Source organism: Pseudorca crassidens, chromosome 3, assembly GCF_039906515.1.
Source record: "Pseudorca crassidens isolate mPseCra1 chromosome 3, mPseCra1.hap1, whole genome shotgun sequence".
NCBI lineage: Eukaryota > Metazoa > Chordata > Mammalia > Artiodactyla > Delphinidae > Pseudorca > Pseudorca crassidens.
In genome coordinates, this window is record NC_090298.1 from 38563406 (window position 1) to 38582319 (window position 18914).

The window sequence follows — 18914 nt, forward strand, 5'->3', positions numbered from 1 at the left end:
AAGATGATACAAACAGATGGAGAGATATACCATGTTCTTGGATTGGAAGAATCAACATTGTGAAAATGACTCTACTACCCAAAGCAATCTACAGATTCAGTGCAATCCCTGTGAAACTACCACTGGCATTTTTCACAGAACTAGAACAAAAAATTTCACAATTTGTATGGAAACACAAAAGACCCCGAATAGGGCTTCCCTGGTTGCGCAGTGGTTGAGAGTCCGCCTGCTGAGGCAGGGGACGTGGGTTCGTGCCCCGGTCCGGGAAGATCCCACATGCCACAGAGCAGCTAGGCCAGTGAGCCATGGCTGCTGAGCCTGTGCATCTGGAGCCTGTGCTGCGCAACAGGAGAGGCCACAACAGTGAGAGGCCCGCGTACAGCGAAAAAAAAAAAAAAAAGAAAAAAAAAAAGAACCCGAATAGGCAAAGCAATCTTGAGAAAGAAAAACGGAGCTGGAGGAATCAGGCTCCCAGACTTCAGACTATACTACAAAGCTACAGTAATGAAGACAGTATGGTACTGGCACAAAAACAGAAAGATAGATCAATGGAACAGGATAGAAAACCCAGAGATAAACCCATGCACATATGGTCACCTTATCTTTGATAAAGGAGGCAAGAATATACAGTGGAGAAAAGACAGGCTCTTCAATAAGTGGTGCTGGGAAAACTGGACAGGTACATGTAAAAGAATGAAATTAGAACACTCCCTAACACCATACATTAAAATAAACCCAAAATGGATTAAAGACCTAAATGTAAGACCAGACACTGTCAAATTCTTAGAGGAAAACATAGGCAGAACACTCTATGACATAAATCACAGCAAGATCCTTTTTGACCCACCTCCTAGAGAAATGGAAATAAAAACAAAAATAAACAAATGGGACCTAATGAAACTTAAAAGCTTTTGCACAGCAAAGGAAACCATAAACAAGATGAAAAGACAACCCTAGAATGGGAGAAAATATTTACAAATGAAGCAACTGACAAAGGATTAATCTCCAAAATTTACAAGCAGCTCATGTAGCTGAATATCGAAAAAACAAACAACGCAATCCAAAAATGGGCAGAAGACCTAAATAGACATTTCTCCAAAGAAGATATGCAGATTGCCAGCAAACACACGAAAGGATGCTCAACATCATTAACCATTAGAGAAATGCAAATCAAAACTACAATGAGATATCATCTCACACTAGTCAGAATAGCCATCATCAAAAAATCTACAAACAATAAATGCTGGAGAGGGTGTGGAGAAAAGGGAACCCTCTTGCACTATTGGTGGGAATGTAAATTGATACAGCCACTATGGAGAACAGTATGGAGGTTCCTTAAAAAACTACAAATAGAACTACCATACAACCGAGCAATCCCACTACTGGGCACATACCCTGAGAAAACCATAATTCAAAAAGAGTCATGTACCACAATGTTCATTGCAGCTCTCTTTACAGTAGCCAGGACATGGAAGCAACCTAAGTGTCCATCAACAGATGAATGGATAAAGAAGACGTAGCACATATATACAAAGGAATATTACTCAGCCATAAAAAGAAATGAAATTGAGTTATTTGTAGTGAGGTGGATGGACCTAGAGTCTGTCATACAGAGTGCAGTAAGTCAGAAAGGGAAAAACAAATACCGTATGCTAACACATATATATGGAATCTAAGGGAAAAAAAATGGTCATGAAGTACCTAGGGGTAAGGCAGGAATAAAGACACAGACCTACTAGAGAATGGACTTGAGGATACAGGGAGGAGGAAGGGTAAGCTGTGACAAAGTGAGAGAGTGGCATGGACATATATACACTACCAAACGTAAAATAGATAGCTAGTGGGAAGCAGCCGCATAGCACAGGGAGATCAGCTCGGTGCTCTGTGACCACCTAGAGGGGTGGGATAGGGAGGGTGGGAGGGAAGGAGACGCAAGAGGGAAGAGCTATGGGGACATATGTATATGTATAACTGATTCACTTTGTTATAAAGCAGAAACTAACACACCACTGTAAAGCAATTATACTCCAATAAAGATATTAAAAATATATATATTTCTAACACCCTAAAAAAATAATAAATAATAAAAAAGTATGTTTTAAAGAAATACAGGAAACATATGATTAGTTTACTGTGGAAAATAGATCTGATGAACAATAACAATGAACGTTAACAAAAATTAATTAGCTTTTTATCTTTCTCATGAACTTTATTGAGGTATAATGTATATACAATAAAATGTACCCATTTAAATTATACAGTTCAATGAGTTCTGACAAATATCTATACCCATATTACCATCATCACAATCAAGGTTTAGGATATTTTCATCACCCCAAATAGTTCTCTCCTGACCTTTTTCGGCAACACTTTCCCACTCTTAACCCCAGGCAACCACTGGTCTCATCGGCTTTCACTTTCTGTCACCATAGAGTAATTTTGTTCATTCTAGAATTTTGTATGAATAGAATTATCACACACACATTTGTGTTTATATGTATGTCTAGGTTCTTTCTCTCAGCATAATGTTTTGAGGTTCATCCATATAGATGTGTTTACTGGTAGTTTGTTTCTTTTTGTTGCCGGGGAATATGCCATTATATTGATACACCACATGTGAATGGACCTTTTCATTGTTTCTAATTTTTGCCTACTACCAATCCAGCTGCTATGAGCATCTGTGTGCAAATTTTTCTGTAGATATGTATTTTCATTTATTTTGGGTAAATAATTTAGTAGTGGAATTTCTGTATCATAGGGTAAGTGTATGTTCAACTTTAGAAGAAACTACCTAATTATTTTCTAAAGCAGTGCGACCCACAAGCAATGTGCAAGAGTTCCAGTTGTCCTGCATCTTTCCCAACACTCGACATTATTAATCTTTATAATTGTAGCCATTTTATTGGGGAGTGTTAGCTCCTGGTAGTTTTAATTTGTGTTTCTCTGCTGAGCAATGATGCTGAGCGTCTTTTCCTGTGCTTATTACCATGTCCTATCTTCTTGGAAAGTGTCTTTTCATCTTTTGTTCATTTTTATTGATGTTTGTCTTCTTATTCACTTTTAAACAATGAGAAGCCTTCAGAATCCACTGAGGGCTCTTGTGGTTTACAAATATGCCAGAACATTTTAATTAAATTCATGAAATAAGAACAATTAATTACCTCATTTTCTGCTTTTAGCCTCATTCCTCAGGAAGCTCCAGCTATTCTTGCCTTCTGTCTGTTCTTAGAACAAGCCCAGTTTTAACCAGCACCTCACATTGCTCTTGCAATTAGCTCTGCTTGAAATTCTGCTTCCTTGTCCTCTCGTGTGATTGGACCCTTCTCATCTCTCACGTCTCAGCCCAAAAGTCATATCCTCAGAGAAACCTTCCATGACCACCCAATCTAAAATAAAGCCTTTTATGCCAGTTCCTATCTCAGCACCCTGTTTCATCACTTCTCATAATCTACAGTTATATATTTTTAATTTATTTGCTAAGTTGTTTATTGTCCCCACACACACATAACCCGTGCTCCATAAGAGTAGACACCATGCCCAACCTGTTTTCCAGGGACCCTTCCAGCACGTTACACAGTGCAAAGCCCACTTTGGGAGTGGAATAAATATTTACTGCTGAATGAATTAATACCTCAGTTCTCCATGGGTCATTAATTTGAAGGTCAATTTACACTTAGAGAAATGATTTACTCCCTAAAGTTCCTGTTGAAATTTTAGGCAGCTGTCAGTAACTCAAAAACGGGGATATGCTTGGCCTCTCTTCCTGCTCACCTATTCATCAGGAGATTCCTAGGGTAAAAGAGGCTTCATGGGCATTCCTAGATGACTGTGGGCAACTACAGGAATTCCAAGGAGCCACAGGATAGTTCTTGGCTTTTTGAGACTTCATATCAATGTTGAAACTTTTCAGCATAAGTTTCTCAAAATAAACAGGATTATCCAAAGGCTATTGAGCTATTTCTGGGCTCACCGAGAAACTAGGCAAATCTCACAATGAGTAAAGTAGGCCCAGTAGAAGACAACAGAGAGTGGTGGGTATCTTGGTGAGTGCCAAGTGTTGTCATGCTAAAATGAAGGATCAGTTTTTCCCAATCTCCTGGTTATGAATGATTAAGTGAATGAAGATAGGTTCACTTGTAGGCTCTGTCTCTTAGTAATTATATTAATATTGGCAAGTTACTTAATCTCTATTTTAGTTTCTTTATCGTTAAAGTGGGGATAATAAGACCAATGTTTAAGCTGCTTTCTGGATTAAGTGGAATGCTCATAGAGTGCCTGGCGTATAGTAGAAGTTTTATTTTGGTTTTTGTTTGTTTCCCAATTTAAATCACTTAAGCTTACATGTATTAGAAAGCAGACATTTTCCAAACACATACTGTATTTAGTTCTCCATTCAACTAGCTGCCTAATAAATATTCACTAATAGCAATAAAAATTTAATGGGTCTTGGAACAAATAGGTAACAATTATATAACCTAGAGACTGTAGCAGCAAATGAAATAAAAAATGTATTAAAAAAGAAAGACCTTAAATTCATATTACTAAGTGAAAGAAGTCAATGTGAAAAGGCAACGTACTCTATGATTCCAACTATATGATATTCTGGAAAAGGCAAAACTATGGAGGCAATAAAAAGATCAGTGGTTGCTAAGGGTGGAGTAAGGGGAGGAGAGATGAATAAGCAGGATTATAAGGGGATTTTTAGAGCAGTAAAAATACTCTGATATAATAATAATGGGTACAGTGTATATGTCATTATACACTTGTCCAAACCCATGTAATGTATAATACCAAGAGTGAACCCAAGGGTAAACTATGAGGTTTTGGTTGATTATGGTGTGTCAATATAGGTTCATCCTTGGTTTAAAAAAAAAAAGTACCATTCTGGTGACTGATGTTAACAATGAGAGAGGTTATGCATGTGTAGGGGCAGGGAGTATATAGGAAATCTCTGTACCTCCCTCTAAATTTTGTTGTAAACCTAAAACTGTTCTAAAAAAATTGTCCAAAGAAAGAAAATAGTTCAAAGAAAAAAATACTTTTCATAATCAATTTAATAGAGCAGAGACTCAGACAAACTTAAAAAATATTTTTTTCAAGATATTCTTATTAAACATTCTCTAAAGAATAAGAAATATAATTTATGCTTGACTTTAAAAAAAGGTTGTAGTGCATTTGTTTGGCAATATTATAGAATTAGATATTGTATTTTCCAGACAGTCAAATCTTACTCTGTGATATTTCCTTTTAAAATAACTTTGTCTAAATATTGTATAATATCGCTTACATGTGGAATCTAAAAAAAAAAAAACAGTACAAATCAACTTATTTACAAAACACAAGCAGACTCACAGACACAGAAAACAAAATTATGGTTACCAAAGGGGAAAGGGGAGGGGAAGAAAGAAATTAGGAGTATGGGATTAACAGATACACACCATATATAAAATAGATCAACAACAAGGATTTACTGTATAAGCACAGAGAACTATATTCAATATCTTATAATAACCTATAATGGAAAATAATCTAAAATTGTATACCTGAAACTAACACAATATTGTAAATCAACTATAGTTAAATTAAAAAATAAGTATATAAAAATAACTATAAATTTATAAATGTGATGCAGGTATTATTATATAGCAACTGGGCATCAGAGATTAATCAAACTGTACCAAGTTAAACAAATAAGAAGTTCCTATTCAATCCTAGGTCTTTCAGGATAGAGAAGAAGAGAAATTTGACTAAATAAAATAACTTCAAAAATCACGTCTGAAATCAATGGGTATATAAGTAAAGTCAGCACCTGTATACAGATGAGTCTCATATCCGCCTGACCATATACTCCATCTTCATGCTGACCGTACATATTTGTATATCCTGTTGTCACCTTAAACTCAGTAAGCCTAGAGGAAATGTCTTTATCTCTGCAAAAATAGTTTCACTTTCTCAATTAAAATCCATTTTATTTCCTCAATCATTAAGCCTTCAAAGTATACACTTGTCTTCCAGTCTTTGATTTTGAACCTCATGTCTAACCAGTTAGCAAGTTCTAAAAATTTTTCTAGTGAGATAAGGAAAAAGATCGTTGGTTATTTCTTACTTCCCTTCTTAAGCCTCAAACCAGAAAGGGGAAAGGAAATTCTAAATGCAACAAGCAGAGTTCGATCATTTGCTTACCATGGGAAGAAGGAGCCTCTGAATTTAAAAATAACCCTTACCTAGAGTCCAGTGATCAAAATCTATACTTGTCTCAGCTACTAACTAGCCTTGTGACATCAGATAAGACACTTCCCCTCTCTGCTTCAGTTACCTGATCTTCAGAATGGTGGGGAAGTGGGTGGTGTTCTAAAATAGATTCTAAAATTCTGTGTGATCCTCCCTCTTGTCATATTTGTCCTTTTTTTTCTATCCCCACTGTAGCCAGTCCAAATATAGGCACTTATCACTTTATTTGTAGATTTTACGTTACTTCAAAAATCACTGCAGCTCTTTGCCCTAAAACCCATCGTTGACCTTATGGACAGATTTAACTTTCTAAAACACCATTCTCTTTGTCAATTCCTTACCTAAAACAGCTGGCAGTGTTAATTAAAATCATATTCTAGATCTTTCTAAATCACCTGTCACTGAAATTTGTCATACAAACCACTTACATAATCAAACTTTCTGCCCCAGTCAACCTAGATCACTCATTTATGTGGAAACATGAACTGAGTTTTCTCATTTCTTCTTTTTTGCTCCTTCCGTGTATACAAGTCTTCTCTACCTGGAGTGTCCTCTTCATTCCTTGCTACCCACTGAAAACTTGCTCTGCTCATATTTCACATCCTCCAAAAAGTCTGTTCTGATTACCCCAAACCAAAATGAGTTGTCTTGCATCTGAACTCTCTAATCAAATGAAAAGACTTGAGTGTTAATAGGTTGGATGGGAGAGGGGGCTCTCAGGCCCTTGGGGATGCAGAGGCTTCCCAAGTTGGATGCCCGGTGGTGAGGGACCCCCATCACTGTTCTCCTCCAGCCATCCTGCTGAAGTATTTTAAAAAAAAAAAAAAACAATGAATAGATACTTCAGCACAGGCTGTTGGTGCCCTGCCCATAATCCATCTGTACTGTGCATGCCAACTACTGCTTACTAGGAGCACTTGGAATTCTCTGGTTGCAGACTCTTTGGCTCTGTGCAGAGCAGGCCACAAGTTCCAGGGAACTAACATCCCCAAGAGAAACCCTCAACAAAGGAAAAATGAGAGTTTGTGGATAAATAGCCTAGTTTCTTCGCTCCTCAGGCACAATAATTCTGAGCGGAGTTCTACACAGCCTTCCAGAGTCTCCAATGGGATTGAGCCCCAGTTGCCCTCAGCAGTAACCCACACAAAAACTTTCTTCCCAGTACTGCTTCTCCGCTTCTGAGTCAGTGCTTTGGGAGGTCAAGTCCTGTATAAATTACTCGCACCCAAATGCTTGTCTTGGGGATCTGCTTCTGAGAGAAATTTTAGGTCTTCTATATATTTTGGGGTTTTTTAAATCTTTTTTTTTTGGCCTTGTTTTGACTTACATAATTCAATCTTTTGAGAAAATTGCAGTTTCATTTATGCTTTCAAAGGTGTTGATTTTATTTTTTATCAAATGGATACTTTATTAGAGTTATAACACTTATAAAATAAATTTCTTTTCATCATGGAGTTACCAGATTTTAAAACCAACCAACACTTTCTCATTTTTACAGCTAAGATATATAAAGAAATTCTCAAATGCCATAATTTTTGTTCAAGTGCTTTGTCAGTCAGCTCACAAATCTAGATCGTGATTAATTTACAATTCTAAGTATTCACAGTTAGATGAGTTTTAGGCTTGGTTCTTAATGATCTAGAAGCAATCCATTTACAAAAGTGTCACCAAGCAGTTTCATGAAATCATTTAATTTAATGCCACCAAGCATGGACCTGTTATACCTTGGAAACAAAAATATAATCTCACAACTAAATCTAGCAGACTAACTTTTAACAATTCCAGCCGGAATGGACAATATATCCTTATGGCACATATATGACTTTGTAATATACAATTCATAATTCAGGGTTAAGAGTGTAGCATTGAGCTAGAAAAACCAGGGAAGTTGGATATTATAGAAAAGCTATGACATCAGTATAAAGTCACAAGACTGATTTCCTCTTGCCACATAGTAAATATACCTTTTATCTCTGTAATTATCTGTATTTATCTGTATTATCTGTAATTATCATCACACGTAATGATTCTTCTTTCTAGGGGATTATCACATAAACAGTATTTGATCATTGAGCATTGATTATGCTACTCATTCAGTATTGTTCTATGTTCCATGAAATCTAACAGCCCAGCTTATACCTGGCACTTGTAGTGGATGATTCAGCCAAAAAGCAAAGGGTTGAAAGTATAAAATAATCAAAAGCCCTCTTTTCCCAGAGGTAACCCTCTCGAGGCAAGAGATAAGTATCTTGTTTGGATGGGTGGTGTGAGCTGGGGGCCTAACTCTATCTTGTTCTCCCATTCAAGCCATTTTGGCATCTTGCTACGGCCAGGGTCTCTGAGGTGGGTTAAAATACGTCTCTGTACTATTCATATTCAATAGATGTCAGGACTGTTCTCTAAACATGTGAGGATCTACAACTTTAAGTTATATTTCATATTCTATTCAAATTTAACTCAGAGTCATGTAAAAGAATTAGAAGTAAAAAGTTCACCCTTTGAAGAAGTCTATTGGGTAAAGCCTCACATATCCACACATAAATATTTGTATATTCATGCACAGGGCAAACAGCTGCATTTGAAGCATAAATAAACCCAAAGTAAGACATCAGGAGCTAGATACCAGTTCCGGGAGTGGTTAGTGGTCTCTGGGGCTCTCATTTTAACGATGCCAGATGAGCAGTTTGCTTAGTTGTTAGGAAACACTTAGGTGGATTAAGCAACTAGGGTTCACTTCATAAATTACTTTTTCCTGTACCCAAGACTCTGCTTGAATTAGCTTGAGAAACTATAGCCCCCTCAAGGGTAAGTATTTGACCATTAACCCAAAGGCAATGTGATTACTGCATGAGACTAAATACTACGTGGCTTGTCTAATTTGCTTTATACCTTTCAGGATCAGTTCAATAAAATACAGAACCCATAACCAAAGTTTTACACCAGAGGTCAGCAAACGATAGCCTGCAGCCCACAGGCCAAATCCAGCCTGCTGCCGGTTTTTGTAAATAAAAATTTATTGGAACACAGCTACACTCACTTGTTTACTTATTGTCTATGGCTGCTTTCACGTAATAACAGCAGAGGTGAGTAATTGTGACAGAGACTGAATGGCCCACAAAGCCTAAAATATTTACTATCTGGACCTTTAAAGAGCGTCGATCTCTGTTTTACACTAAAACACAGAGTTCAGTGGAAAGCTTATTTGAAATGTGTTTTTCTTCAGGAGTTTTAGTTACCTATTAAAATTAAGGTTCAAGTGACTCAGTAACTAAACACGAGATACCCCTTTTTTCATGAATGATATCTATGTATTTTATGGATGTAAAGGGATATTTTCTTTAAAATAAGAAAAGAGAAAGAGACAGATGTAAAACTAAAGGCTGTTTCTCTGTTTAACATCATACTAAAATTAAAATTCCATCCGTGAAATGAACCAAAACTTATACTTAGATTCTCTGCATATACTAAACAAATTACTTTGGGGACGTTGTTATATCTGGACAAAATGGTATCCAAATTGATCAGACATAAAAAGTACACAAATGAAACTAACACACAAGCAGTCAGTTTGTAAGGGATGTTACGGTCGCCATCGTTGTAAAGCCAGACCCAAACTGCAACTGTAACAAGCTGTCGTCACAAAGGCAAAAATTTGTTAAGCAGTGGTGAGACCCCTAATGTGGTACATATTCAAAACTTCACGATGAGATGTCTATTCGCACAGTGATCTCACAGCCAAGCAAAGTGCAGCTATCAGGACTTGAGGATGTAGCAAATCATTTCTGTGACAATGGAAAGTGACCTTAGAGTGTGGCTGCCACATTTATGTTATACTGGTTATCGTTCAAGAGCGGCTGCACAGCCATGCTTCTATTGCAACGTAGATCGTGCAGTGATGTGGCGGGTGCTTCCAACAAAAAGGCTCCAAAGTAGAAGACGAACACTGTAAAATGGTAAGCAAAACCCAGGAAGTTCCAGCTGGCATTAATCTGAGTCACCACGCCAGAGGGGAACACACCCAGGAAGAGGAGGGAACAGATGAAAGCCGTCACAGACACGAACATGACCCATCCATGCAGTAGAGGTAGAGAAGCATTGGAGGAGGCGACCAGGATCCACACGAGTCCCCCAAACACCAGCTAGTGTTGGAGGGTCTCCTGCAGAGGGGGCGGGGGTGGCAGTGTCTCACCGCGGGGACAAGGACACTGGCAGCAGAAGTTCTGGGAAGTACTCCTTGGCGTGAGCCCTCCCAGAGTCCGCCATTAGCCCCACCAAAGAGCCCGGGTAGGCTCCAGTGCTGGGTCACCTCAGGCCAAACAACCAACCTCAAATGTGTTGATATTTATGCATTATGTTCTCTAGCTTTATTTACCAGGCTTGTAAGAATGTTTATTTGTTTTTCAATAAACTATCTCTTAGTTCTGTTGATCATCATTTCTGATATTTGGTTATTATTGCTTCTGTTACTCTTGTCATTTTCTATATTATTAGTGTCTATTTTACTTTTGGTATTTCTTGGTTTACTACATTTCTAACTGTTTGAGACAATTGCTAAGTTTATTTATTCTCGGTTGGTCTTATCTTTTAATTATGAATATAAAATTATACATTTCTATTCAAAGATTAATTTAGGACCACCAGTTGAAACATAAAGTGCCTTTTCTGTTTATTAATTTTAAATATTTAAAAATCTCCATTGTTATTTATTTAGCAGTGTGTTATTTAGCAATATGTTATTTCATTTCCAAAATTATTGTGTTTTATTAGATATCTTTGGTTGCTGGTTTCTAATTTTATTTATTTTGACTAGAGAGTTATGGACTGTTTAATGTTATTCTTTTGAATCTCTTAAAACTTTTGATCAGACTAATGATTCATTTTTATTAAAGGTTGAAAATATGTGCTTAAAAATATACATTCTTTATTGGGTGAATAGATCTCTAAAATATCTATGGACTAAAAAGTATTAACCAAGTTTGGATATTTGAAGACTTGCTTTTTGTGTGCTTAATCTATCAGTTTCTTAATTAGTTGCTTAAAATATCCTACCATACTTGTAGATTTGAGATTTTTCCTCTGTAATTATATCAGTCTTGCTTTATATATTGCAAAGTTCTGGTTCAGTGCACACAAGTTTCAATTGTCATATTTTGGTTGATTTTTCATTTTATCATTATGAAATTTCCCTTTGTCACTTTGAATGCAGTCCATATTCTGGCTTCACAGATGGTTCCAGCTTCTGATTCCCTACTGTACATGGGGCTTGCAGACTTGGCTTCTCTCTCTCTACAGGTGCTGAGGCCTTAGCCGCTGTGGATTTTTTAGGTGACAGTCACTGCACAGGTCTAATGGCTTCAAATATGGCTTATTGCTATATGTTTCTTTTCTGTTTCTGGCAGCTAGACATCTAGACACTTTACTTTCTTGTTCTGATATTAAAAATTCTATATCTGTACCATTTTCTACATATCTATTAATTTTTCTGTTTTGTGTGTGTATATATATATATACACACACATACACATTTTATACATACACACATATATGTTACATAGCAGGAAGAGATGCATATATGATGTGTAATGTATACAGAGAGAATGCACACAAGAATTGGTGTATTAACATGCGTTCCTTCTGCCATCTTCACCTTGAAGTCTATCTAATCTTATCTTAAATAGAAAATGTGATTAATTGGCATTTCCATTCAACTTCTTGAACTTTAAATGCATTTCTTTCATTTGGAATTAATTTTCCTGAGCAGTTTAGTGAATACCTCATTGCTTTCCTATGAAAACTGCCCAAAAGATTTCAATGTAAGTTAAGTTGCTAATGACTACTTAGTCCTTTCACTAGAGATGCAAAGCTCCCCTTGAGTGATACTACTGATGTATTTCTACAAACACCTTGTTAAATGCTTACTGCTTTTAGAAATGGTACCTGGGCTGATGCCCAAGCTTACATTAAGAAGGGAATGATACTAATGTGCCCTTTAAAAAAGCATCTTTTATAGCCTAGCAGGAAGAAAAATCACTTTACTCTCATAATTTGCTTTATGCATTGCTGTTATCATTGCTAATTACAGTATCCCAAAAAAGCATTTATTTATTAAGTCTCTTCGGTTTAGTTTCCTCAATTAGTAAAATTTATTTTCCTCTCTCAGTGAAATTTCTTTCTCCCTATTAAAATTTTTATATAATTTGATTGGATAAAGAATATAGATGGATGATCAAAATAACTAATGATAGAGAGATTGGTTAATACTTTGTTTTCTTTTATCATTCTATTCAGACTTAAAAATTCCAGATCTCTTTCCTTTCTAAAAGTAAAAAAGGCTTAAGGAGTTCTAAATCTCATTTAGCCAGACACATCCACTTATGTCTTTAACAATTTAGAATGTGTTTTGACAGATTTTCTTCCTTTCTTTGCTGTCTGTATTATAATTTATGGTTTCATTGCACAGCAGTTAAATATTATAGTCATTTTCAGGAAGAGAAGAAAAGTTATCATAATCTAGCTACCTTTATATTATCATACCTGAATCATTTAGAAAATTTTAGGGATCTATCCAACTGCATTTCTCATAAAACAATAAAACACTCCCATGTCTGTATGCTGTGCAGTGCCAAGACTTACATCTGTGTAGCTCAGAAAATTGAGATAACTAAGTAAAACAAAAGAAAAGTAATTAAATAGAGCACATTTTGCAGTACCATTGTGACCATGCAACTTGAACAAAGCCTATGAAAGCAAATTTTGTTCAACTGCAATTTCTTACATAACATTTTCCAGCATTTTACATAATATAATATGAATTAAAGATAAAGTAGATCTTTCACATATAAGCCAAAAAAAGCTGACTGATTGTCAATGACTGCTAATTATAGTTGATTGTCAATGACTGCTAATTATAAAAAAGATACAATTCGGGACTTTGCTGGTGGCGCAGTGGTTAAGAATCTGCCTGCCAATGCAGGGGACACAGGTTCGAGCCCTGGTCCGGGAAGGTCCCACATGCTGCAGAGCAACTAAGCCAGTGAGCCACAACTACTGAGCCTACGTGCTCCATGCTGCAACTACTGAAGCCTGCACGCCTAGAGCCGGTGCTCCATAACAAGAGAAGCCACTGCAATGAGAAACCAGTGCACCGTAACAAAGAGTAGCCCCCACTCACCGCAACTAGAGAAAAAAGCCCGTGTGCAGCGATGGAGACCCAAGGCAGCCAAAAATGAAATAAATAAGTAAAATAAATTTATAAAAAAAAGATACAAGTCATTTTCTCATCAAGATTAGAATTGTTATCCCAAATATGACTGAGGTTACAGTTTTTAAAAGGGTAAAATGAAATAATTTAAGATTAATTATAGAATTATTATAATAGCATAGCTTCCTTTTACAGTATTTTGAATCAGATTTACACATATTTAAAAAGCGGTTTTATATGGGAATATATGTATAGCTGATTCACTTTGTTATAAAGCAGAAACTAACACACCATTGTAAAGCAATTATACTCCAATAAAGATGTTTAAATAATTAATTAATTAAAAATTAAAAAGGGGTTTTGTGGTTCAATTTACTAGATAATTTCGGTAATAAATCAGAAAAATCTTTTCTTTAGCATGTGTCCCTTCTGACATTTGACCTTGAAGTCTATCTAATCTTTTCTTCAGCAAAACAAAGTTATTAGTTGGCATTACCATTAAAAATACCTGATGAACTGGCTATTAGTCTATTGTTTTTTCTGATTTTTTGTTTTGGCTTGATTATCTTAATATATCCTCTTGAGAAAATTGTTGCTTCATGTATGCTTTCAAATTTATAGACATGTATTTATTTATTATGTTCTCTTATAATCTTTAAAATGTTTAATATAGCTTTACTTTATGTCCCAGTTTTCATTTTCAGCAAAAATGGTTATTATCATTTGCAATGTACAATAAAAATAATTACTTTGGTCATATATTAGAACATATTAGTCTCTTCCAATTGTATCATTGACTCACTTTGATCTTGAAATTTTAACAGTTTCTGACTTTTTTTATTATAAAATATGTTTATTGAAATTATTTTCCTATGTATTGAATGCTTTAAGAGCTTCAAATGAAAAGATACAATAAAGCAGTTTCACTTTTGATTCATCAAAAGTGTGGATTTCCTCCCAGATGAGTAAAATTTCTGAATGTATTGCTTGTTTTTATAAGTAATCATTTTCCTTTATAACAATGTATTTATAATTGCTTGAAAATATCATGGTGTTTTCTTCAGTGGATTTCCCAATTTCCAAATGGTTTTCTTTTGACATCTATAACTGCAATGACTCATGAAACTCCCTCCATAACAGGATATAATTGTTCAGTGGGTAAGAAGACTCAAAGTGAGATAGTGGGTCAAGGATTAAGGGGAGAAATGAGCATATCTTTAAGCCCAGAGCTCCACAGAACAGTTCTGAAAATCTAACTGTATCCATGGTTTTTGGCTCAGTGGTAAAATGACACAAGGAAAGTGCCTACAGAATGAATAAAAAGGAGGAGAACAAAAAGAAGGAAGAAGAAGGGGAAGATAGAAAGGTAATTGGTGATTCCATTTAAATTCCTTAAATTATTATTACAGAATTTCTTTCAGTTCAGGCTGTGTCTTCGAATGAATGCAATCATAGCTTTGACAAAAAGAGCTTTGTAATTTATAAGTAAAGGGGAAGACATCATGCTTCGCCTATTCCAATTATTTTCAGCATTAAGAATAGGCAGCACAGAGACTGTGGCAAATGTGGAAGCCATTATGCACTAAATAGGCTTTGCCACTGAGCTTTTACTTTGCTTTATTTTTTGATAATAGAGAAGCTGCTGGCTAGTGCCATACACACACACACACACACACACATATATTTGAATGCAAACGAAGAGATGCCTTTGAATTTGAAACAAAGAATAGTCCTGACATTGTGAAAGACTACTCATTTTATGCTCTTATAACTACTCTCAAATAAGCATTTGAAACACTTTGCAATCTCAACATATTATTAAATAGTCAGGTTGATGCAGCATATTTTAAAATAGTTTGACATTTCTAACGATTTGGACTTGAACTTTAGGCTTTAACACAAATTACTTGGACGTTGAAGTGATCTATGCTCATCTTCCAATACAGTGTCTACAACAGTTGTTTAAAAATATAAATGTTATTTCACTTCCCAGCTTAAATCCTCCAAGGCCAAATTTCTTAACAAAACATTAATAGTCGGGCTTCCCTGGTGGCACAGTGGTTGAGAGTCCACCTGCCATTGCAGGAGACACGGGTTCGTGCCCTGGTCCGGGAAGATCCCACATGCCGCGGAGCGGATAGGCCCGTGAGCCATGGCAGCCTGAGCCTGCGCGTCTGGAGCCTGTGCTCCGCAACAGGAGAGGCCACAACAGTGAGAGGCCTGCGTACCGCAAAAAAAAAAAAAAAAAGGACCTTATCAATTTTATTCACCATTTTATCCTCACAACCTAGCACTGTACTTTGGATCGAGTAGGAGGTGCTCAAGAAATATTTCTGACTGAATGCATGAATACACGGCATGATAGTTGTAGCTTTTAAAATATATGTTGATGAAAATATATTACAATCACAAATAAATAGAACTTTCATCATTTTGTAATTTATATAGGTGACTTCAGGTATTTTCAAGAGTCCTACAGTGTTCACAGTGGACATAAGGTTAATTTTTCTGAAAATTGTGGCAACATGTTTCCTTTCTGTGTTCTTTTCTCTCCACCATATTTAGAAATTTTAAGTTACACGAGAAAATATATATGAGAATATGTGGTAGTATCTTAGTTTTACTCCCCTGACAAGTAAACCCTGAAAAAGAAATTCAAGTGTAAATAGTTTAGATAGGAGATGACCTCAGGAAACACTGGTAGCAGAGTGAGAAAGTGAAACGGAATGGAGACAAATTTAATAGCATAAAAATGTGGTAACAGCGCAGTAACAAGGGTGTCTTATTAAGCAAGTTACTACTTTGGGCTTTGGGACCCATTGTAGAACATGCACCTCAGCCTTATCCCAACTGAGGGGCAAGGGAGCTGGGGTATTTAAATACTATCTCCTATCAGTTGTGGTTGAAAGATGTTCCCAAGAGATGTAAATTTACCAGAACTTCCAGCCAGCTACCATGCACCAGCATAGCAGCCTCCAGCTGCCAGAGAAAACCCACAAAGAAATGTATGTGCTGTTCTTGGAAGTCTACTGGCATGTACTACAATGCTAAGAACCTGGGGGACATGGCAGGGCACAGAGTTTGCTTACAGTAGGCTTCATAAATATTTCTCAGTACACTATGCTATATTTTGATGATTCCAAAGATTGAGGGGGTCTATAATCTTGTTTTAATCATGATATTCCTGAATTGCGTTAAAAATTCTTGGTGGTCCATTTTTAAATATAACAATAAAGAACATGACAGGAATGGACAGGTGTAGCTGATAGCAAGTGGCATTGCTAAACCTATACAGAAGCAGGTAGCCTTTAAAAATACTTGGGGAAAGGAATTAGCACAGTATTTGAAGGCTTAATTTAAAATGATTATAAAAATGCTTCCAGACATGTGTGAATACAATTTGAAAAATAATTTGGCAAACAGTAGACCATTTCTTTTCTGTTCTTTTTTACCTCACATGTTGAAGTTGACCAAACTTGCTCTCCAAGTGGAAGGAAACAGAGAAAGATAAATAAGCATATGGGTCCTAAGGAGATAAAAAAGAGCTGAAATGGAAGAACATCAAAATATAGATATTGGTCATCTTGTGGTGTTTTCACATAAATCTGATAGACTTTGTAATTATTGTATTGGAGTTACTCTTAGACATTTTACATGATACAATTACCTTTCCACCCTAAAAATAAACTACCAAAAGAAACTGTGTATGAATGAATATTATACTTATATAGTGAAATAAAATATTGAATTTATCTTGTGATTTTAAATAAAATACAATATTTTATATTTATTTATTAGTCTCACAATATCTCTAGATAATAAATACTGTTACTTATCTGAAAACAAGATTTAGAAACAATGCCACACAGTAAAAAAAAACCTTTCTGATTATTAAAGAGAATACGATAGTATCCAAATTTACAAGGGTATATCTATAATGAAAATAATTACTGTAAACAGTACTTTCAGTTTCATAGTGCTCTCATATTCATTGTTTCAACTAATCCTCAAAACATTCCATTTTAAAGGTAGGAAACTAAGTCTGACACTAGATGTCTAATTACAATGTCTCCCATCTTCAAAAAAATAAACAAAAGCCATTGGATTGGACCTACCTCAGTTTCTCCCCAATAAATCCACCAATGTTGTCTCCTTCTCCATTCATCTTCTCCTCCTTTAAAGTAGAATAAAGGAACTGACCCTCTTCCTGTTGAAGACCAGTCCTTTCACTGGCACTCTGAATCAACTTGTCTTTTGCCTTCTTAGGAAACTGACACTACCAACTATCCTTCTTGCCTCAGCCATATCAGCTTTTAAATATCTTCATGTCTTTTCCATATTTAAAACCAGGCAAAACAAACGCAAACAAAACAGAAAACCTCGCCCCTAAATCCCTGTCTATCTACCCTTTCACAGCCAAACTCTTCTAATAAGTTGTCCATATTCGCTTTCGTTTCCTTCACACCCATTCACTCCTCACTCCCCATTCTCTCCCTTATTAAATGATTAACCTGACAGGTTTTTTTCAACTTCATCGTACTTAGTCTCCTTGTAACTTTCGTACTTGTTGACCATATCTTCCTTCCCTTGGCTTCATTAATACTGTTCATTCCCAGTCTTCTTCTCATATTCTGCCTGCAACTACTCAATTTCTTTGTCAAGTTTATCCTCCTTTACCCACACATGAAGTACTTCAAGGCTAGTACTTTCTTTCTCCTCTATTTTATCAAAGCAGAGAAGATTGTGTCTGGGGAACTTGTAACTAAAGATAGATGTTTAAGTAATTCAGACAATAGTGACTCTTCAGTTGTGAAGACATTAATTATATGAGACAGTCTGTGGACTTCCAATGTGCCTGAGTTTTGTAGACAACACATTAGAAGAAATTGAAAAACTGACTGCCATCTGTTTTGTTTTGTTTTTTTTTAACTGTAAACGATTCTAGAAACATTAGTAGCTACATTTAGAAAAAACCTTATATTTAAGAAAGCTCTAGTTTGTGGGAAGAGATATTACCTTTCTCTCTTTCTTTCTGGGACTGGCCATATTAGACACAGTCTGACATCTTACATTTCCCCAAATGGACTACTTTTACAATTAAATGCTGCTGCAGTGACACGATCCAGCTGCACTCCTCACCATGTGTAAAGGAACAATCTTAGTCTCACTTTACTTCATTGCTGACTACTCTGGAGATGCTCCTCGACAGATCAAATCCCAGTTATCCTTTATCCTTGCCCTTGAATTCCAAAATGTAAATCAAATTCATGTATATTAACTGTCTCACCTACAGCTGCTTTGCAAGCACAGCATGGCTTGCTTGTAAGTACAGATTACAGATACAAACACAACTGAAATCAGTATCAGTTATTTTTCTGAGGATATTAAGAACACTGAACAGGTGAACTGCTGCTGTGAGTATTTTTCTATACTAGAATGTATGCAGATATCACTGCTATCTTTCTTTTGTTTTATTCCTTAC

The 18914-nt window shown here is 35.9% G+C and overlaps 1 pseudogene; it reads right to left on the reverse strand.

Annotated features, from left to right (window-relative positions):
• Window positions 1-9640: 9640 nt before the first annotated feature.
• Window positions 9641-17874, reverse strand: LOC137220973 (protein MAL2-like; annotated as a pseudogene).
• Between the last annotated feature and the right edge of the window lie 1040 nt (window positions 17875-18914).